This window comes from Neopelma chrysocephalum, unplaced genomic scaffold (assembly GCF_003984885.1).
Source record: "Neopelma chrysocephalum unplaced genomic scaffold, ASM398488v2 Primary Assembly neopelma1_60, whole genome shotgun sequence".
Classification (NCBI taxonomy): domain Eukaryota; kingdom Metazoa; phylum Chordata; class Aves; order Passeriformes; family Pipridae; genus Neopelma; species Neopelma chrysocephalum.
In genome coordinates this window covers 11,545,001-11,565,101 of record NW_020897715.1, presented here as the reverse complement: position 1 = coordinate 11,565,101, position 20,101 = coordinate 11,545,001, and positions in this window count along the sequence as shown.

The following is a 20,101-nucleotide window of genomic DNA, read 5'->3' as shown; positions in this document are numbered from 1 at the left end:
CAGTTCAGGTCCATTTGTTTCCTTGTCTTAAAATGTTCAGGGATAAGCAGCCAGAGAGATCCTCTTGTGTTTGACAAGTGTTTTACAACATCACTGAACATTTTGGGTGGAGGATAGGGTCTTTAAGAAAAGGTTTTGTTAATTGGAAATTATCAAATGCAATAGATAAAACTTTTTGCTTGAGTAAGATCAGAGAAATGCTCTAAATAAGTAGTTCCCCCCTTGCCCCCACAAATCCTTCTTTCCTTCCTCAGAACTTAGCAACAACCGTCCTACAGTTTAAAACTTCTAATGCAGTGAAAACAAATGCAACCCCATTTGTGATCATGACCACACACCTCACTGCCAGTGCTGGATGTGGGAAGTCCTAAGACTGGATACAAAAGCGCCATGAACCTGCTGCATGCAGAAAGAGGTAGTGCATGTCCTCCTGCCTTTGGATTCATTGCCAAGATCCATCTCAGAGTAACATTAACAAATGCTCCCCTGATGGACAGGATGTAAAAATAGGACCATGCTTGTCATCTTTTGCAGTGACAGCATTGCTCTGTGCTATTAAATATATGTTGTGTTTTACCCCAGAGAAGATGACATTTCAGCAACAGGCAAGCTTATTCAAGTCATCGAGTGGAAAATTGTTTGGAAACTTTACGATGCATGTACAGTGGATAGTCAGGGCAGGATGTTATAAAGTAACACCCTTCCAAGTGGAGATGGGAATTTGGGCAATAGGTGCTGAAAATACAGCTTTCACGGGTAAAATGTGTTAGATAGAATGATTTCAAATGAACATTGTGAATCTCAAATTGGAGGAGATATATATATATATATATATGCAATGTAGATAATGTGTTAGTGTATGTATTCACATTATATGTATGCACATAAAACTGCAGCATTCCCAGCTCCTTGAAAATCAGGGGGTTTTTTGGTGCGTGCACACCTTCAGTTGGAAATCATGGCAGAGTGCGAGATTTTTTAGTGGTTGGGTGGCTTTTACTGATCCTCCTCCCCTGCTATTCATTTGTAGCTTGGCAGAGGTTTGTTGGAAAAAGCAGTTCGTTTCCTCTCATGTGAGATTTCTCTGTGGAGATTCTGCATGGAAACCTAGTGCTGCAGTAGTCAATGGGAGTCTTATTCCCATCACTACAGACTTGACTGGGTTCAGGATTTCACACTTTTTTGATTCCCTTAATCTGAGGTAGGTTGTTGCAGGTTAACAGACAACAGTGAAGATGGGGAGGCATCCTAAAGGCATTTCGGGTTAATGCTGAAGACTGAAAAGATCCTTTTAGCTGGAGTGCAGTCCCTGGGTAATTACACCTATGGGAAATAGCTACCTGTCATGTCTATCAACAAGGGAGCTTACATTTTAAGGCACACAGATCTCCCTTTACATCACATTCTGTCTTTCTTGTAGTTCATTTATTCACCTATTATTTACCTGTAATCTCTCCTCCTTTACCACTTTCCCACACACCTGTTGCCTTTCCATTTTTCTGTTTCATTGCTTATGGCTTGTTCTTCCCCTGTCCTCTGCAACGGCCCTCGAGCAAATCCTTAACTTCAGCAAGTGAAAAGGCTGGGGATCCCCAGTCTCCTGGGCCCCCACTAGCCCTGCATCTGTCCCCATGCCCCCCAACACCCCCCCCATCCATCGCCCACATCCTGAGCATGAAAGCCAGCCGGATTAATCCGGCACAGAGCACATTGTGTGTGAGTCATGACAGGCTCACTAAGGCGTGCAGTGCTGATAAAAGGCAGCTCTGATGGGCTCTGTCAGGGATCCCGGAGAAACAGCGTGGAAAAAATCTGCTAACCCACATCCCAGCCTGGCAGCCAGGACCTGGAGACAGCCAGGCACCAAAGGCAGCATGGGGAAGCCCCCGCGGCACTGGCAGGTCCCACTCTGGACTCAGCCTGTGGGGAAATCCCCAGTCCCAGGCATGAGCTGGTGCTTCGTGGGGCCCTGGGGTCATCTGAGAACTCATGGAGCCAAAGGAGAGCTAGTGCAAGCCCCCAGGTCCTGAAGATGCACCCTAGGGTAACCTCCCTCTCCCCAGAGAGACCAACTGGCCAAAGGACATTTCCTGACATCCCAAGCAATGTCAGAGGTGTCACCCTCCCTAAAGCTACCTTCTCCTGCTATGCCCCAGCAGCTAGCCCAGCTGGGGGAGCCTGTAGGAGACTGCTCTTGTCCATCTTGGAGGACACATCTCTCAAAACTGCATTATTTTACCTGCCTGCACTTTCCTATTCTTTGTTCATTATTCTTCATATAACCCTTTTATTCATCTTCATCAATATCTCCAACTCTCTGCTGTTAAGCCTTGCAGACACTGATGCTTGAGCCTTTCCAAGTTCCTCTCCTTTTGGTCAGCCAGGTTATGCATTGCCTATCTGCAGTATCCTCTTAATACTCTCATGTCTACATTTTTTTAAGTTGTCCACTGAATCCTGTCACCCTACTGCATTCTGGAGACTCAGTAAAAGGCAAAAAAAGAAAGAGCTGCTCTTCCAGATTTGCGCCTCTGGGCATATATGACTTGCTTTGTCTTTTCATTAGGCTGTGCACACATACACTTCTATTGCATTTTAAAGAGCAGGATAGCAAAGCACCTACTAGTCGTTTCTTCAAAACTTTAGGAACCAGGTTGTCTTTTAGAAAAAAGAATCGTGGCCAATACCAAGGCCATGGTGCTCAGGAATTTACAGTCTCTGAGAACAAGGGTTAGATGAACTTTAAAAGGTTATATAACTTAGTGTTTCCAATGCTTTTTCAATCCAAAGAGCAAAGTAACCTTTCAAGGAATAAAAAAGAAAGCCACGCATTCTTTCATGGTGTGATACGACACAGCAGCCAGCGTTATAGGCAAATAAAAATCAGACAAAGCTTTGAAATTCTGCATTTTTCATTTCTGCCAGCTGCTCTTACTTGTTACCATTTCATTTGACGGCGTGTGTTAGATATTGCATGAGGCATGAGTGTATGGGTGGGAATTTGGAGAAGGGTGCTGTAATCCACTTGGAGACTGCCTTCTGAAGTCTTGCAAACCATCAGTGCTCAAAATACTCACGATCTAGTCTGCCTGCTGCATGCCAGACCGTGCTAAACCCAAAACTTGTTTAATCCCCTTTTCTGATTGATGTAAACCATACCTAGAAGCTCCTTGTGGAAGGCAGAACACCGGGTGAGGGAATAGATGTCAGCTGTAATCTTTTCTCTACAACTTAAATTTTACTCTGATATAGTTCATCCCATTACTTCTGATTCTAATATTTTTGGACCACCCCTGCTTAGCATTTACAGGTCTTTGATCTTCTCTGTTGGTCAGACAGATATACTGGGTCTGGGCCCAATTCTCCCTCAGTTAGCCGGGTGTAAACGCCTCTGAATTCACACCAGCTAAGATGCAATGTAACATGAGAAGTGTGTGAGGCCCTTTATTCTTTCAGCCTCCCCTTGTAAATCAGCTCCCGCAGCAGCACCTGAAGTCATTTTCTCAAGACCAAAGCATGCACGGAGAAAATTTTGTCAAGAGACTAGGGAGATCAAATGGTCTCAGAAGGTTTGCTGTTCCCTGCAGCACTGCAGACAGCTCAGCCAGGGTTGCTGAGTGTGAGGACAATGTACAGTACGGCTCAGAGCCAGGAGGACTCCTGGAAGGAGGACGTTAAGCCACCAGAGAAATTGTAGTTGCGCCTGCTTGTTGCACGGACTGAGCAGTATGGTCCCAACCAAAGGATCAAGCATAATCATATTTCTGTTTAATCTAAGCTGAATATAGAGCCAGTTTATCTACCCAAGAGGTTTGAAGTTTTACTAACTTTCTGGTAGTGAAACTTTCCCATGAAACTGAACTGCTAAGCAGCTTGTTTTGGTGGCCCTTTTTACAGTGTCTCTCATGTGAGCTGGAACAAGAGTGAAATCCCCTCCCATGAGTGATTTGTGCAGCTCCTTGCCTGTCTCTCATGATGGAGACAAAGCCAGTAGATCCCTGGCAGCTCTTACAGTGTCTGTTTGAGGGATGAGCCAAACATTGAGAAGTGAAGGGGGTAGAGCCAGATTAGAGGAACCTACATGCCAGGAAGATAGAGCAAATGGCAGCCTTGAGGTCCCCAGTATCACCTTATGCTGCTGTTCCTTGAAGGTGTATTTCTTGTGGGGTACTTCACATTTTTTAATCCGGTCCCAAATTTTTCCGCCTAGAGTGCCTCTAAAGATTTTTACCAACTAAGAGCCAGGCCCCAGCCCCCTGCCTCCTGCTGAAGACCTGCTAACTGCTGCTCAGAGGACAACAACCTTCCCATGGGCGAGTGGCTGGGCTCCCCAAAGGGGAAGAACAACGTCGGTGTAAAACACTGCACAGCTTCGCAGTTTAGTTCTTGATACCACCATTACAATCACTGCAAAAATAAATACATCTCTACTCAAGAGATATTCGTGTTGAAGAATATTTTTGAATAATATATTTGGGGAAAACCAGAAGCTACCTTGCTTTCTGAAAGACAAGTCTGGCTGGTGTCCTGTGACCTTCCAGAGCTGTGATTTTCTAAGGATCCTGAAGGAGATGAATTTCCTTATTGAACCTCAGTGAGATTTGGGGGATGTGTTTCTTCTCTCCCTTGAATATTCAAACAAGTACTCCTCAGACATCTCTCTTCTGCTTGTCACTCTTTGCCCTGTTTGTTTATTTTTTGCACTTCTCACAGCCCGGACAAGGCAAACAGGCTAGTCTATTGTTGGTGTGCATCTCTTTCACTGCAAGATTTGTTTATGTCTTAGCACAGTGATGCAATATTTGGGTTGAACGCTTCAAGGGGAAATGTTTATAGAACTAAAAAAATATTTCCATTTGATTTGTTTATAGGAAGTTTTTTCTTGTGGTCTTGGGTTTTGAAAAGGCCTTTGCATGTTTTCTTTTCCGCCTCCCCCACTCCCCCTCTACGGATTTGGAGTTTGGTGCCAAATTCAGACATGATAATACCATGACTGACTCTTTAGGTATTTCTACCATGCTCAGCACTACACCACTGGAGTATCTATATTTTTGCCTCCTAGATCTTCTCAACGATGCCATCCTTCCTATGTACTGAGGTTCCCAAAGCTTCTCTGCGGGGCTGAGGGTTTTCCAGCCCTGCAGTCCAACAACTCTCATTTGTTCCTGAATTATTTCTGACCTGGGCCAGCCCTCAGGCAGGGCAGGCTACACTAACAGGGGAGAGTTGGAAGAGTTAAATGGGAACGTTGCTTAGAAGAAAAAACAAAAGAGTAATAGGAAAGGCATCTTCGTGTGACCGAGGCTTAACCGAAACCAGGCCTTCTCCCTCTGCCTCAGCCAGGAAAACAAGACAGTACGTGCAGGCAGCCACCGGCAGAGCGTGCACGGGTGTCCTCCTCTGCCTCCAAGCATGTAGGCAAGGCACAGCCACTCACAACCAGAGGGAGGGCAGACGCTCCTGGGGCACCGCCAGGGCATGTGGCCTCCCTTGTCCCCTGCTCCTGCACAGCAGCTGCTGACATGAGGTACACTTCCTGCCACCATGGCACTCACACCCTTCATTGCACATCCACTCCTGCCTTTCTGCCCCTCTCTTGTCTACTTGGTGTTTCTCACCCAGAGGAGGCTCCCAGATGCTGTTTTACACTATTGCACACCCGCCCTTTTGGAAACACTGAGTACCACGGGGCTGCCTCCTTGTCACATTAGGCTGATGAACAAGGATGCTGAAAGGATGAAAGTCACAGTTTCTGCCATCCCTGTGGCTTTGGCCACAGCTTGCTAGCAAGAGGCATGGATGGGGCAAGAGGAGTTGCAGGCTTTCTGTCATGCCTTGCAATTTTGCCTCCTTGTACCAAAACCAGAAAGAACAGTCACAGGGTCCCTTCAGCCACTGTCCTGCTAAGCTAACCCAACATCATCCACTGCCGGTCTTGTTTCTCTTGGCAGGATAAACCATCAGCACCTTTACCTTGTATCTACCAGGGGGTAACCAACAGACAAGACAGAAAATAACAACATGTCCCAAACTCTTTGAACCAACAAATATCATTATCCCTCAACATTTCTCCAAGGCACTCCCACACCTATGTCACCACTGCTTCAGGACTGGAAATCTTCAGAATATGGCTGGCCCCTGAGCCCAGGTGCAGGTCACTTTCCATGAGCTCATTAACCAGCAGGGCTTCACAGACCATTGTCTGGGAACAGCCGGTGTAGGAAAAATTACTGTTAGAGAAGTTTCCAGCTACTTCCAGCTGCTGCCTGCACAGAAAAAACATGAGATCACTGGCTGAGAGAAAGCCTTGGCTTCCCCAGCCCCTGCCCATCAGCAGGTGGCCCCTGAGAAGTGGAATGGCCTGTGCATGCTGTGGTGCGGGGGACCTGGCGTGTGTGTACGGGGATCATACACAGATGAACAAATAAAAGCCAGTCCCCTTTGTTTTACTGGCTAGTGAGCTCTCCTGCAAGAGAAGACTGTGATCGGTGTTTGACTTTTCCCCTGAATTTCCTGGCTCGACACAGGCCATTTCAGAGGCATGCCAGCCACCTGCTGCCAGCAGCCCTCCGTAGCCCTCGGGGTCCCGCTTCCCAGCACACTGCTCCGTCACTGTAAGGGGCCCAGGACAACCTCCAGCTCCCCCACTCCCACCCTGTCTTCTCCCCAAAGCTGAGATCCAGCAAAAAGGAAAAGCAAAGGTAATGAACAGGCTGGCTCTGGTCCCTTTTATAAAGTAGGGACTGGAGGACAAATGAAAGGTAAATGCACAGCCTGTTTTTCTGCAGAGATGACAGGGAACAAGTGTACGGGTTGCCGGCTTTGTTCTGGAGCATAAGAGTGCTTTCAAACTCGCCCTGACAGTCACCTTTTCTAATGGTCAGTAATCTCATAGCCCCTCAGAGGCATGTTCCATGACAGCATCGTTGGGCCTATGAAAGAGCAGGACATTTCTGGGAACACATGCTTTGAGTACATTTGCTCTGTCCTGTTAGCTTGGGACTGAGACTGCTCAAGAGTCAAAGCCTCATGTGCATCCCTGCACTCTGGCTGTAGCCTGGAGCAAGGTGGCAAGAGAGCGGGGGATGGCTTGTGTCTTTGCTGAGAGCAATACCAACGTTTTCCTCAAAGGTATCTACAAGGCTGGGTGAAGAAAAGTAAGGCAAATATATTTTGTACAGAATCCTGGCTTGATGAGAACTATTTTATCTGGGTCTTGTGTCTGCAACACATACAGGCCATGATAACTAATATGTGCTAGTCTATCTTGGCTCTTCATGTGTAAGACAGATACCACATCATCATGTTATTAGGGATTTTAGTGCACTGGGAGCCAGATGGAGGGCAAGGTAGACCAAGTCCACTTACAAACACCATAACCACAAGCCTTGGTTTGTGAGAAACAATCAGGAGGGATACCACCCACAATCTGTGCCTAACTGTACACCTTCATGCCATCTTGGTACCTTCTTGGACACGATAAACCACCTCCTTCTAGGAGGGCAGGTCTGTGGGGTCACACCGACTTGATGCAGCAACTGGGCCCCTCACAGATGGTTACTGCACATCTGTCTGTATGTTGCTGTTGGATGCATGATGGCAGTTCCTAGGAGTGGTAGAAATAGCTTATTTTTTCTGTTTGGCATCTATATCCATTCCCTCTTCTCCTCCCAACCCATAACCCCCTCCCCCAAAAGCTGAGCTAATGCCTTCCAGATGAGGTGCTAGAAGCTGCTAATTGCACCCGGATCCGTCCTGATTTGTGCTTCAGTCAGCAAGGCACCTCACTAATGGATCTGAGACTTGGCAGTGGGCCTGGGACCAGTGTCAAAGGAAATGGATGAGAGGGAAGGAGAGAGCAGAGGGTTAGAGAGAGAGCAGGGAGACCCAGAAAGGAAAATGATCCCTCCTCCTCACAGCAAGGGGCTGAATCCTGATAAGGGCTTGTGGTTGTCCCCCAAGGCGAGGGGGTCATGTGTGGGACGGCAGGCAGCAGAGGCATGTTGCCTTCTGTTTGAGAACCCACGTCTGTGCTGGGGGGCTGCTCCCTGCTCCTGAGGGGAGGCTTCTGCTTGCACAGGGACAGCAAGGCATAGCTGGGGCACACCTGGGCTTTACCAGTTCCCAGACTGGTCAGGTCTTGAGCTTTCCTAATGTGAAGCTGGGACACAAGAGCTGGGAGCCAGCTGGGAGCTGAGATTGAGCTGCTTCTCTCTTGATCTGGGGCATCTGTCACACATCCCTGGTGGCTTCCAGGAGAAGAGAAGCCAGCTGGGGTGTTTGGATGTGGATCAGAGGTGGAGAGGAGAGAAAATAAGAGGGAAGGGGGTTGGGGAGGTGAGAGCAGGCGGGATAAGAAAAGAAAGGGGCTTGGAGAGGAAATAGAATAGGAGGTACAGCAAGAAGCAAGGGGCAGAAGGGGAAAGGCAAGGAGAAGTAGGAGATCTTGCTCCTGTACAGCCTGCAACAACCACACTGTGGCCTGGGAAGGCTGTGTTAGCAGCCAGACAGGGCTGCAGCCTCTCCAAGAGCCCCAGGGAACAATGCATGCTGTCCTGCCTGGGAGCCCTGGGACCTCACTGCAGAGTCTCAGGAATTAAGAGCTCCCTATCAACATGTAAATGTCTAGGGGCTACTCCTCAATGTTTCACCAAGCTTAACTGCCCAAGGGGTAGGTCTGTTTCTGGACATGTGGACAACATCAACTCAAAGACACTTGAACAAAGTGCACAGGTGGCCAGGGATCTGATTGGGCCTCTTCTGCAGGGCCATAATGTCACTCCATAGCATAGTCCTGGTGGCCATGGAGAGAAAATGCTAAGGCTGATAGCACGGGAAATTTTTTCTCTCAGTAACTCCTCCAAATGATCTGACACCCCAGCTTGGTCTGGACTGAGAACCTGAAGACCTCCAGTGCTACATGCCCATGACCTTTGTTTCACCATCTCAGCCTGGGGCTGAAGAAAAGATTGTTGCTGAGTCCTTGGGGTTTAGCTCGAGGGTGGCATGAAGCAATCTCCTTTCTATGTCCTGGAGACTCCCAGGAGACTGCACAATGGTTCCTCTCCATCCTGAGATACCCCTCTAGCACTAAATCCAGTGTCTGGTGCAGAAAATTAGGGTCAGAGAAGCAAAGTAACATTGCCTAAGGCTCCACAAAGAATCCAGGTCCCATCTGGGAGACATGGAAAGTAAGGTTCAAGAGGAGAACTGCACCAGATAACTGGGAACAGAGATGTTTAAACCCACACCAGCAATCTGGATAAATGGGCACTTGGTCTCAACAAGTCCTTTTCATTTCAAACAAAAAGCAAACAGGGAACACTTCGGTGGAAGGAAGCAATCAAACAACCTGTGACTGCCAGGAGGTGTGTTGCAGCATCTAGTAATTAGCATGATAATGCTGGGAAAGATGCTCCAGGTGGAGGAGAGGTGCCAGGCTGAAAGCGGAAATGGGACAACCAGAAGCAACCAACTGCAATGGGAATCCAGTTGGTTGGAACTAGTAAGGCACCCTGCTAAACATCCTTTGGCTTCGAGTCCCATTTTCATCAACTTTGCAATTCTTGGCAAAGATCGGAGGGAGTTTCCACTAGACTGTGATTCATTTAGTGAAACCTGATCGTGGCCAGCAGGGGAGGGAAGTAGACAGACAGATAGACTGACAGAGACAGTGCACTTTGAGTGGAGGCAAGACTGTCAGGCCTCTGCAGAAGGGGCAGAAAGAGACCTGTTCTGTCTGATAGGAATCTCGGTGGGCAATCTGCTGGGGAAAGAGGTAAGGAAGTAGAAGAGCAAACTAATTACAGACACTGTGTCTGCTTGTATGTGCCTACAGACTGATTAGCTCATGTCTCTGAAGCACTTGGAGATGGAAACCAGTTAATTATCCTTATTAATTTTTCCCCTTTTGTGGTCCTAGTTATTTTTGGAGACCATTTGAAACACAATGCACCACCCAGGTGTTGGCTGCCCCAAAACCCATTGGAATTCCCTATTTGTCTTTCCCTTCCTTGCACAAAGGACAAAACAGTCCCAATGAGAGTGAAAACAAAGATAAATAAAGAAAAGAAGAAAAAAAAAAAGAAAAATAACATATCCCATGCTGACATGCCCAAATTGCATCACACTTGCCTGCTTCTGTGCCTCTTGGGGGCCAAAGGCAGGGTAGGTGCCTGTCTCTGCACTCATCGGGACCCTGGGATACTTGCAGGGCAATACCCAGGTGCACAGGAAACAAAAGCATAATTGCTATGCAGCTTCTTGCAGTACAGGTAAAACCTAGATTTAGCTTCTTTCCAATCTTGTTGCTGTGGGTATCCACCAAAGGACACTGAGGGAAATGCTAGTGAATGTCCTGAGGCCATCTATGACAACAGCAGCATTTCAGGCTTCTGCAGTGCAATAGAAGTCAATTTCTGAGGCAAACCACAGAAAAATCTGTCCTTCATCTGCCACCTACTTCTCTTGTTCCCAGATAGAGGGCATGGACTCTAGGTGACGTGAGCTGTTACCTTCTGTCATTTTTGACCTTTTGATTGCTTGGACTACTACAGAAGGAGCTGCGAAACCCTTGGATGTGAATGAGGATGCTTAGGGTTTGAGGATTTTGGGACAGACCATGTTTTGGCAGATGTGGTCAGTGTGCAGGCAGAGCAGCAGCAGCACCCAGCAGCCTCTGCCCCAGGGGATGGGCACACAGCTTGATGTGCCTCTGGATTCCACAGCCCCCCAGCCCCCAGCCCTTCCTCTCTGGCTCTGTCCTATGTGCCCAAATGTTTGCCTCAGCCCTTGGCCGCTCACTTCAGGGCACAGAGGGCCATGCAGTGGTTTTCTGGACTTCAGGTGCTGCAGTCCTAGGGCTTCCTTGGACTTTGCAAGAAGTCCCCTAAGAAAAATATTGGAAGGGTCTGGCTGTGGAGAAATGCCTGGCCCTTTCCTTCCTCTCCTTCCAATTTCTTGCTTCCTGGGACAAGGGCACACCCTTGACAACCAGGTGGGAAACCACGCTCCAAGAACTGGAGAATTAACAGGTTTTCAGCACTATGCCAAAGCATTAAGTGCTGGGAAACCAGACCACGCATGCCATGTTAAAATAAAGGGATAGCTGAAGACTTCTAGACCATGACAGGTTTGATCTGGCTTGTTTACCTTTTGGCAGGAGGGACTGAATGAGGCCAGGGTAGGGACAGAGCATGTTGTTATATGTGCCAGAGAGAGCACATCTCCTTCGAGTCAGCTGTGTTCTGTCTCCTTTCTCATGTGGCCTGTCAGTCCCATTATGGTGCTGTGCTTTGCCTGGTGGGCTGAATGCAGGAACATCTGTACCAGGTCCATTGGAATGTGATTTATGAATTCTCTCTGAGGTCCCATCTTTTTCCTCCTCCTCTTCCGTTCAGGGACTTGGGGATTTAGTTGGTTTGGGGGTTGTTTTTTTTTTTAAATAAAGAGCACTGCAAGTTCATTTAAGGCAGTACCCCTTGATTTACTGTGCTTTGGTTTCAGAAACAAAAGACTTCAGGGGGGAAAAAAGAAGCCATTTAGGTTTTTGAGTATTTTTTCCTGTTATACCTCAGCCTCCCTATGTGGACAGAAAGCATGCTGTGGTACAACACCAGCACTTGCCTGGCACCAAAAAGGACCCAAATCAGTTTGGGCCACAGGTCCTCTGGCAGAGTCCCATTTTCTGAAGCAGGGGGTCAGTCTATCAAACAGCAGATCACTCTGTTGTGCTGCTTCTATACAGAGTGGCGTCTGCTGAGATCTTGGGTCCCAGCCAAGTCAGAGCAGGATTTGGACCAAGATCCAAGAATTGATGTTACACATCTACAGAACAGAATTGAATGAAATTGAGGGACAGCTGTCAGTAAGAGAAAAATTCTCTAACTCATTAACTTTTCAGGTGGCAGAAGAGATGCAGAAAGAAGGATGTCTTTCAACACCTCTCTCCCAGGATCATACATCGTTTATGAAACTTGAACAGTGTGGCAGTACATCTGCATAAATGTGCAGACCTGGAGACATATACCCAGAAAGGTCCACTGCAGGCCAAAATAAGGTATGTTGGGAAAAAGATTAGGATTTCTTTATATCATCCTTGTAAAAGTGAGAAGAACAATTCAAGACTGCAAGTAAGAGCTGGTTTGAGGCATCCAGAGGAAGACTCTGCCCCCAAGGACTGCAGCCCGTGCATCTCTCCCTTTTAGTTAGTCACTTCTTCTGACACCAGTTCCTAAAGTAATATCGCACTGTACTTCCACAGCTGCTTGCCTTTCCTAAATCTATAGGGCATGGTACTAATAGAGTATCCTGTATAGAAGGGTTGAGTCACAAAATTAAAAATTAGGAGCATGGCTGAGTTCCTACACTTTGAGGAGCTGAAATTGCCTTAACTAAAAAATAAGCCCAGGTTTGGTTTAACTAAAAAATAAACCTATTTGTTTCTTTCTGCTGCAGCATATCCTAGCCTAAAAATCCATCATCTGCACTTTGCACACCTTTCATAAGTGAAAAATGAAGTGGTCAGATGTATACTAAATTAGGTAAAAAGCACCCTCACACTTAGATAATTTTATTTGGGCCTCTCAATATCCTATTGACAAGAATTCAGAGTGTCCAGGAAAGCATCACAGGAAACACCTACATGGACCTCTTGCTCTGTAAGAAAACTACCAGATACACAAAACCTTCTGCTAAACCCATCCAGTGATATGGTTCAGGGTGCCTTGCTGCACTGGGAAACCAGAGAGCCAACTTCAACAACTAGTGCCACTACATGAGTCAAAACCTCAAGAGTAACTTCATACCTACAGTTCTGCAAGCAAGTCTTGCAAGGTTTGCCAACCGCCGAGCAGTGATAGCTTCAGAGCAGAGTGGGGCTGCTGGCTCCTTAAAAACTGCCTCGAGATGAGGCACTACTCTACACATCACTCAAGGGTCAAAACCAGAATCCATGGGGAAAAGCAGTTTGTGCCTATAAAAATCCCCACACTCTGAGCTTCTTTGGCCACTAGGGCACTGGCAAACACCGGAGCGCTGCTCAGGAGCCTGCTCAGGGCACAGGTGACAGAGAACTGTCTCCACTTCTCCCCATTTGCACTGGAAGGAGAAAAATTGAGAAGAGAGGGGATGCAGACAAAGGCTAGCAGTATGGTCAGGGGAAGAGAGTGCCTATCTTGAGGCAGGAGACTGTTGATTTATTTTGCCCAGTGAAATGCAGGCTGAGAATGGATATGATTGTTCTTGGTAAACACATCAGAGGGATAAGCACCAGGGAGGGAGCAGAGCTATTTAAGCCTTGGAACAATGTTGGCGTAAGAACAAGTGGGCATGCTCCAGCCAGGAATAAATTGAGACTGGAAATAAGAAGAATGGTTTAAGCCTCAGAGCTGTCAAGCTCTGGAAGAGCCTACTAATTGGGGTAGTGGGAGAATCTTAAAACTTGTTAGGATTGTTTGGATCTTCACATTTGTGCGAAAGATTGCATGATGTGATTGCTGACAATAGCGAAGGAGAAGACATGGTAAAATAGGAGATCCCTTCCAGCGCTACATCCCTACTGTGAAGCACTTGGGATTGATTTGTTTCTCATGTGTCCATGTTAAGGCAGGAGAGTTGCAGGATCCTTTGCCATCCAGCCCTGCGGGTAAACTGTTTGCAAGCCAGTTGCAAGCAAGGAGACAAGGATACTTTCTCAGATGGCTGAAGATGATATGATGGTTGCTACTAATGAGCTGTGAGGAGAAACGTGTCTTTTGTCCCAGGAGGAATATTGCAGGCATTGCACCAGGCCACAGCCAGGCATCAGGGCAGAAACAAACAGCAGAGGCAAAGAGTTGAAATTCCAGAGGAGAGAACCAAGTGCAGGCATTTTCTCATTAGAGAGCAGGACCTTCATGTCTTCTTTGTCTTTTCAAAAGCAATAGAGGTTTAACAATTACCAGGGAAAATTTACATAACCCTTTCTGTCATTTGGGGCCACAACAGCTCTGCAACAAGCCCTAGGATCAGCTAAGCCTCTCAGGCGATGAGTCAGTCTCAGCAAAATAGTGGGTTTATTCAGTCATATACCTTCATCTCTTCTTGAGGAGAACTCCTACCCTGGCTATGAACCACCAAAAGCCTTGTTAGAGCCCACTGCTCATTTCATTGTCTCCCAATGCAAACAGTGCTGGCAGCCTGTGGCAAGCTTTGACGATCTCACATGGTCCACCCTGGCCCAGAGGCTGAGGTATGAAGCAAGGTTCTTTACTGACCTGTTGGAAGTCCTACGGTGAGGGAACTCCACAGCAAGAAGTGACAGCCCTGGGAGCTACAGACAAGGAAGAGTCACCTAGCAAGAAGATGCCTCAGGCTTGAAATCACCTATCTGTGCTCAATGTGAAGGCAAAAGCTTGCTGGCCAAAAGGATTCCCACACAAGGCAAAGGGGTAAGACTGGGGTGCCCCAGGCAAAGACTGAGGCACCTGTCTTCCCTTGCACCTGGGATACTTCACCTCTCAGCCCTGCCACGATTCCCCAGGGCTGTGTCTCCAAGCCATCAGCGGGCTTCCATGTGTTAAACTCAGTGTTAGAAGCAGCCATACAGCAAGGGATGGTCAGTCCCTCTGCCTCAGGGGAGCCGACCAGCAGAGCCTCTACCAGGGTTTGTAAGACAGGAGGCAGATTAGCACAACTCAGGGGGGCTGCACACAGTGCCTGACCTCCATGTTCAGCTTCCCTGGGTGCCTTTCACTGGAGAAGCACACACTGGAACCAGTTCCCACCTGGCTGGGCTGACCTGTCCTCACCAGATTTAGGCAGAGCCCAGACACTGTTCTTACATGTGTCACCGGACAGTGGTCTTATACGTGTCAGTTCAGGAGAGAGGGTACTGACAAACTGTCCAGCCAAGTTATTCCTCTTGTCCTCCAAAACCAGTGGCACCTGGGCAAAACCAGAATGCCACAGCTCTCGACCACTCCTATGAGTCCTCTCAGCCTCCTGCTGTGCGTAACCCAGCCCAGTTTAAATCTTGGCCTCAGTTGCAGACAAGCAGATGGAGGGGTCCATGCTCAAAAAACAGTGGCCTTTCTCATCCTCGGGGACTCTACCTGAGGCAATGGGGGCAATAATTCAGTGTGTGTAAGAAAGAATAAATGTTACAGCAGCTGGTTAATGCATAGGCACACATGGGCATGATAAGATTGAGCTCTAAATTCCCTTTCTTTAGTTCACTGTACACACACACGCAAACTCCCTCCCTTCTCCTTAGGGAACTGAAAGAAAGGAAAAGCAATAATAAAATATTTCAGATGAGAGAGAAAGAATTCTCCATGATTGAGAACATTTAATGGGAACCAGCTGCCTGAGTAAGACCAAAGGCTGATCCTGCTGGGGTTTTGTTGACAGTGTCACTTTCCATAGGTACCTGCTGAGGAAAAGGGAGGGATGCTCAAGAGACAGCACAGAGAAGGAGAAGAAAGGTGAAGGAATGTGTTGCCCAGTGTTTTACCTCCATGCAACCCCATCTCCCCCTTTCCCTTTTTAAGAGGCTCTCCAGGCTCTTGGAGAAGAGCCATGATAGGACAAAATGAGAAAGCATGAGCAAGCATGGTGCGAGCATGTGGGTGGCTCTATCTGAGCAAAAAGGGGTGGATGGAAAAAAGGAAAGAGGAGCCCAGAAGTTCAGTGCATGAAACAAAAGCCAAGGCTGGCTCTCTTCTCCCTTTCCTGTTCTTCCTTGCAACCAGACAGCTGCAATTAAGAGGTAAGTGATACACTGAGAGCTGGTCCCTTATGCTGGTGCTCCCTCACCTCCGCCTCGCCTGTCTGCCCACAGTGGCGACAACTGCCCAGGCATGAACCCAGCAGAGCTACTGCATGGCTACCAAATCCAGCCAGAGCAGCCAAACCCTGCTAGAGCAGAGCAACTCCCAGGACAAGGAATGTGCACTGCTTTCAAGTTGCCCTTTCTCCTGTGGGTAATAACTGGCTGCATGGACCTGCCCATGCTGCCATCTATGTGTTCAGGAGATGATGGCACCTGACTCATGTCCTGCTGCCTCTGTGGCCCCAACCCCTCTGGAAAGAGCTGTTACTCCTGCAGGATCTGATGCACTACTTGGTCCTATGCTCATCTGGCCCAGGGCCATGATCTTGACCCAAGCCTATCGTTCAGCATCCTGTGTTTCGAGGGATGCACTTATCCCTATGCCCAAGGATATTCACACCCAGTTCAAAGCTTTGGAGATCAGCATCAGGAAAGTTTGTCAGCTGCCTGCCCCTGAACAGTGAGGCTTGTGTAGATCAGGGCTTCAGGTGTACAGAAGGATGATGCTCACATTTACACACTGAAAAACATGAAAGTTTTTCAAAATGCTCCAAAAGTTACTCTGAATTGGGTGATGTACTCTGAGGTAAATACTATAGTGCTTCATTGGGCCAGCTAGCAATTCTTCTCCATCCAGGGATAGAGATGTCACCGTTCAACTAGAAGTGGTAGGTGATGTTGGCAATGTTTTTGCTCGGCTTTTCCTAGTCTTTGTACTCTGTTCTCCATGATTTCTGTTCATAGCCTTTAACAGAACTGTATCTGTAAACAGTTTCCTCAAAAAAGAGAAGCCAGAATCCCCCGTTCCCCTGAATCAGGAGTTAAGCCTAACCATCATGATGCACCGTGCACTCTCCCTCTATATACTTTAATCAAGTGGGATTATGGCACCAACTTTTGAGCTCTAAGGATTTATACTTTCCCACCACAGGAGAAAGTCCCATTCCTGGAGATTTTACTGGTTCAAACAGACAAGCACAGTCAGGAAAAACACCAATGGAGTCACTGGGAAGAGAGGTGGCATCTCCGCCTGTCCTGTACCTTCTTCTTGCTGAGCACCTGAGATGCCAGGGTTTAACTAGACAGTGCCCACAGATCCTGCTCCCCTCCAAGAGGGCTCCAGCACCTTTGTGACGTTTTAGCAGTGCTAATGAGATGGTAGGGGAGGTAAGGCAAACCTTGTCATGCTTCAACACAGACTATAAGGTCTCAGCACAGCAGTAGCTGCAGCTGCAAGCTGGTGACAACACTACCTGTCGCAGAGCTCTGGGGAGGACACACCTTAAGAGTCTGGGGCTGAGAAGAGGGAATACATTAGCAAGCTGTGGCGCAGATCTGATTTTCCATTCAATAACCCCTTAGTAACTCAAGGAGATGGTAAATTGCAACTGCAACAGCTCACTAACAGCCTAACATTTCCTCATGGTGCTCCCGAGGTGCAGAAAGATCTCTGCAGAGTGAGGCCCATGAAGGGGGAAGCATGCAGCAAAAGTTTTGGAAAATTGCCCTGCAGCCTCCTTCGCCATTACCCTTCCCCTTAGCAGTGTGTGAGCCCTTTCTTTTTGGTTCAGCACACTCATGCGTGTGGGGGCCCACAGCCACAGGGGCAGGAGCTGCCCCTTTTTCACCTATAACTTCATCTGCTGCTTTTATTTCCAAAGGAAGCTGCAAATAGACCCCAAGCTCCAGTGCAAGGACAGTTTCCGGGTTTGGCTGTCTCTCTCCAGAGGCAATCCAGCCTGAGTCGCAGGCTCTTGCCACTGAGTCCCTAGAACTGAGTGGGACCGCTGCCAGTTTACATTAGCAGCCAAGTGACCATCTGTTACAAAGGCAAAATATGATTATTATGCTTAGGTGCACGCAGTCTTTGATGTAGTGCCCAAAGGTAACAATAAAGTATTATTAAGTTTTTTCAATTATGTGGATCGTGACAATACTATGACAAGAGTGTTGGAAACAACCTTCAAAACGAGGTGTGGGAATCTAGCAACACCCAGCCACATGTTGCTTCTTGATGTTCATGAAACTTCAGCTGGTGTAAGGGATATGTGCCACAGCTGCTGATGGTGCGGGATCCGACCCCAGGGCAGCCTCAGCAAGAGGGTTTGAGCAGAAGTTGGGAGACCAGGACCCTGACCTCAGCAAGCCCATGCTTCTGCCCCACACACTGGCCTCGAGCAAGTCTTGCCTCCTCCTCACACCTCAGTTACCCACTCCCAAAGGCAGAGGCGAATCAGTTCCTCTTGCACACTGCTGAGCATCCTCCCTTTCTCCGCTTTCTCCCTAACCTCCCTCCCTTTTTAATCGGGATTTGTGTGTGGGTTTCCAGGCTTCCTGGCTGTCCCGGCTCCTCTTTCTCCTGCATTGCTTTGATGTTAATTGTCTCCAGGGCTGGAGCGCTCCTTGGCTGATTAAGTCCAAGAGTCCTCCCTGGTTTTGTTGACCCATGAATGGGGGCCTCTTCAGTGCTCAGTGGAGTGCGGGCTCATTGCCCCTCCTCCTCCCCCCCCATTCGGTTTGATGGATTAATCGTGCTGTGTAAAGGAAAGTGGGGTGGGAGGGGAAACTGAAGCAGCAGGAAAGGGGGGGAAGGAGGACGGGAGAAAAGGAGCAAGAAAGAGAAGGACCTTCAGCAAATGCTCGACTGCCCTTGCTTAAAATAACACCGTTTTTTAAGCAGGTCAGGCACACAATGGCTTGAGAGGGGCTGCTACTCAGATCATGGGACCCTGTGTATGCTGAGTAAGAGGCTGGAGAGGGTGTTAGCCAAACTCTGAAAGCTGGTCTGTTCTTACCCGATGTCTCCATCTCCCCCCAACACACACACGCACGCGCGCACACGCACTTGCACCTCCTCTTTTCCTTCCCCCTCCCCTTCATACACTGGAGTCCCTTGCCTTTTTGGCAGTGGTATGGCTCAGAGCCAGGAATGGTGGGGCTCTGAGAGAAAAACGGGGCTCCAGCCACTGCCCCAGACCTGCCATCCTGGTATCTGCAAAGCTTTTGGTAGAAAAACATGCCTCCTGCTCCTTTTTTAAAAAAAAATTGGTTTCATTCAGAGGTGAGATTCAAGTAGCTGGGGCAAAAATAGCAATATCAGTGTCAGATGGCTGAATGGGCTGCTGACTGCGTTAGACTTGCTCTTTGCTCCATCGAGGATAGAGCACACTCCTCCATCATTGAGGTGCTGGGCTGCCCCCGACCCAGCCTTGTTCATGGTCTGCACCATCCCTTGGTGTTCCAGTTCTTTGCTTCTTCATTCTGACCCATCGAGGGGTGTCTTGGTCCCTTCTCACCAGGGATGGCCAAACCAGGAGTCAGGAGGCCAGCGGGAGCCCTACAACTGTCCTGGCCCAGGCCAACTGCATTGTCACTTGCAAGTTGCTCTGGTGTCCAAGTCTGGCCAATGCCAGCAGCCTCCTTCCCCTGAGCAAGTCTCAAACACATGTACGAAAAATCCATAGGGACTGCAGTGCATGCCTCTCCCTTCCCCACCTCCTGCTCCAACCTCTGTGCTGTCGGAGCTGTGGGGTGCTGCACCCCTCCACAGTTGCATCCATAACAAATGTAGAGTCAGGCTCAGGAAATGAAAAGGCTGTCCCTGAGGGGGACCTGTGCAATTTTCCAGCCTCTCCCTCCACTGCTGCTTCCCCTTCTCCATCCCCCTGGCCCGACTTTCCCTGGCTGATGGCAGCAAGGAGCCATTGGTGTTGGCAGGGTGCTGCCGGCTGCCTGGCAGGCTCTCCCAGTCAGCTTGCCAGGCTTTTCAGGGCTCACTCTCGCTTTCCAGAGGCTGGAAGTGCAGAGCAGGAGACGGGCTGACTTGGCAGCCTCACTGTTTCCAAACATTGAAAGGCAGAGAGAGAAAAGTCTGCTTCTCCCGGCTCACCAAAGCCACCACCACCGTGGACGCTGGCCAAGTCCGCCTAAAAATAACCGCAGTGCTACCGGACACATGTGCTTCCCGGGGACAAAGTGGGACAATACACCCCAGGGCAGCAAGGATGGAGCAGAGCAGGGCGGAAGAAGAACTTGGGGCCTTTTTCTCTATCCCCCCTCTCACCAAATAAAGCTGCCTGTGTTGTCCCAGCAGTGCTAGTCAATAGCGACTAGGGACGTCTCTCTGTTTGCACAAGTGGGTTCCAACCAGTACATCTCGGAATAGCTGCAAATTGCCTTTTCCCAGCTGGGAATGCCTCCTTTCCCATTGTGCTTACGTATTAAAGAGAGTGTGGCGGGCATTGTGGTGCTGTAGTTGCCTGAAGGCAAGATCTCCTCCACCTCCATCTC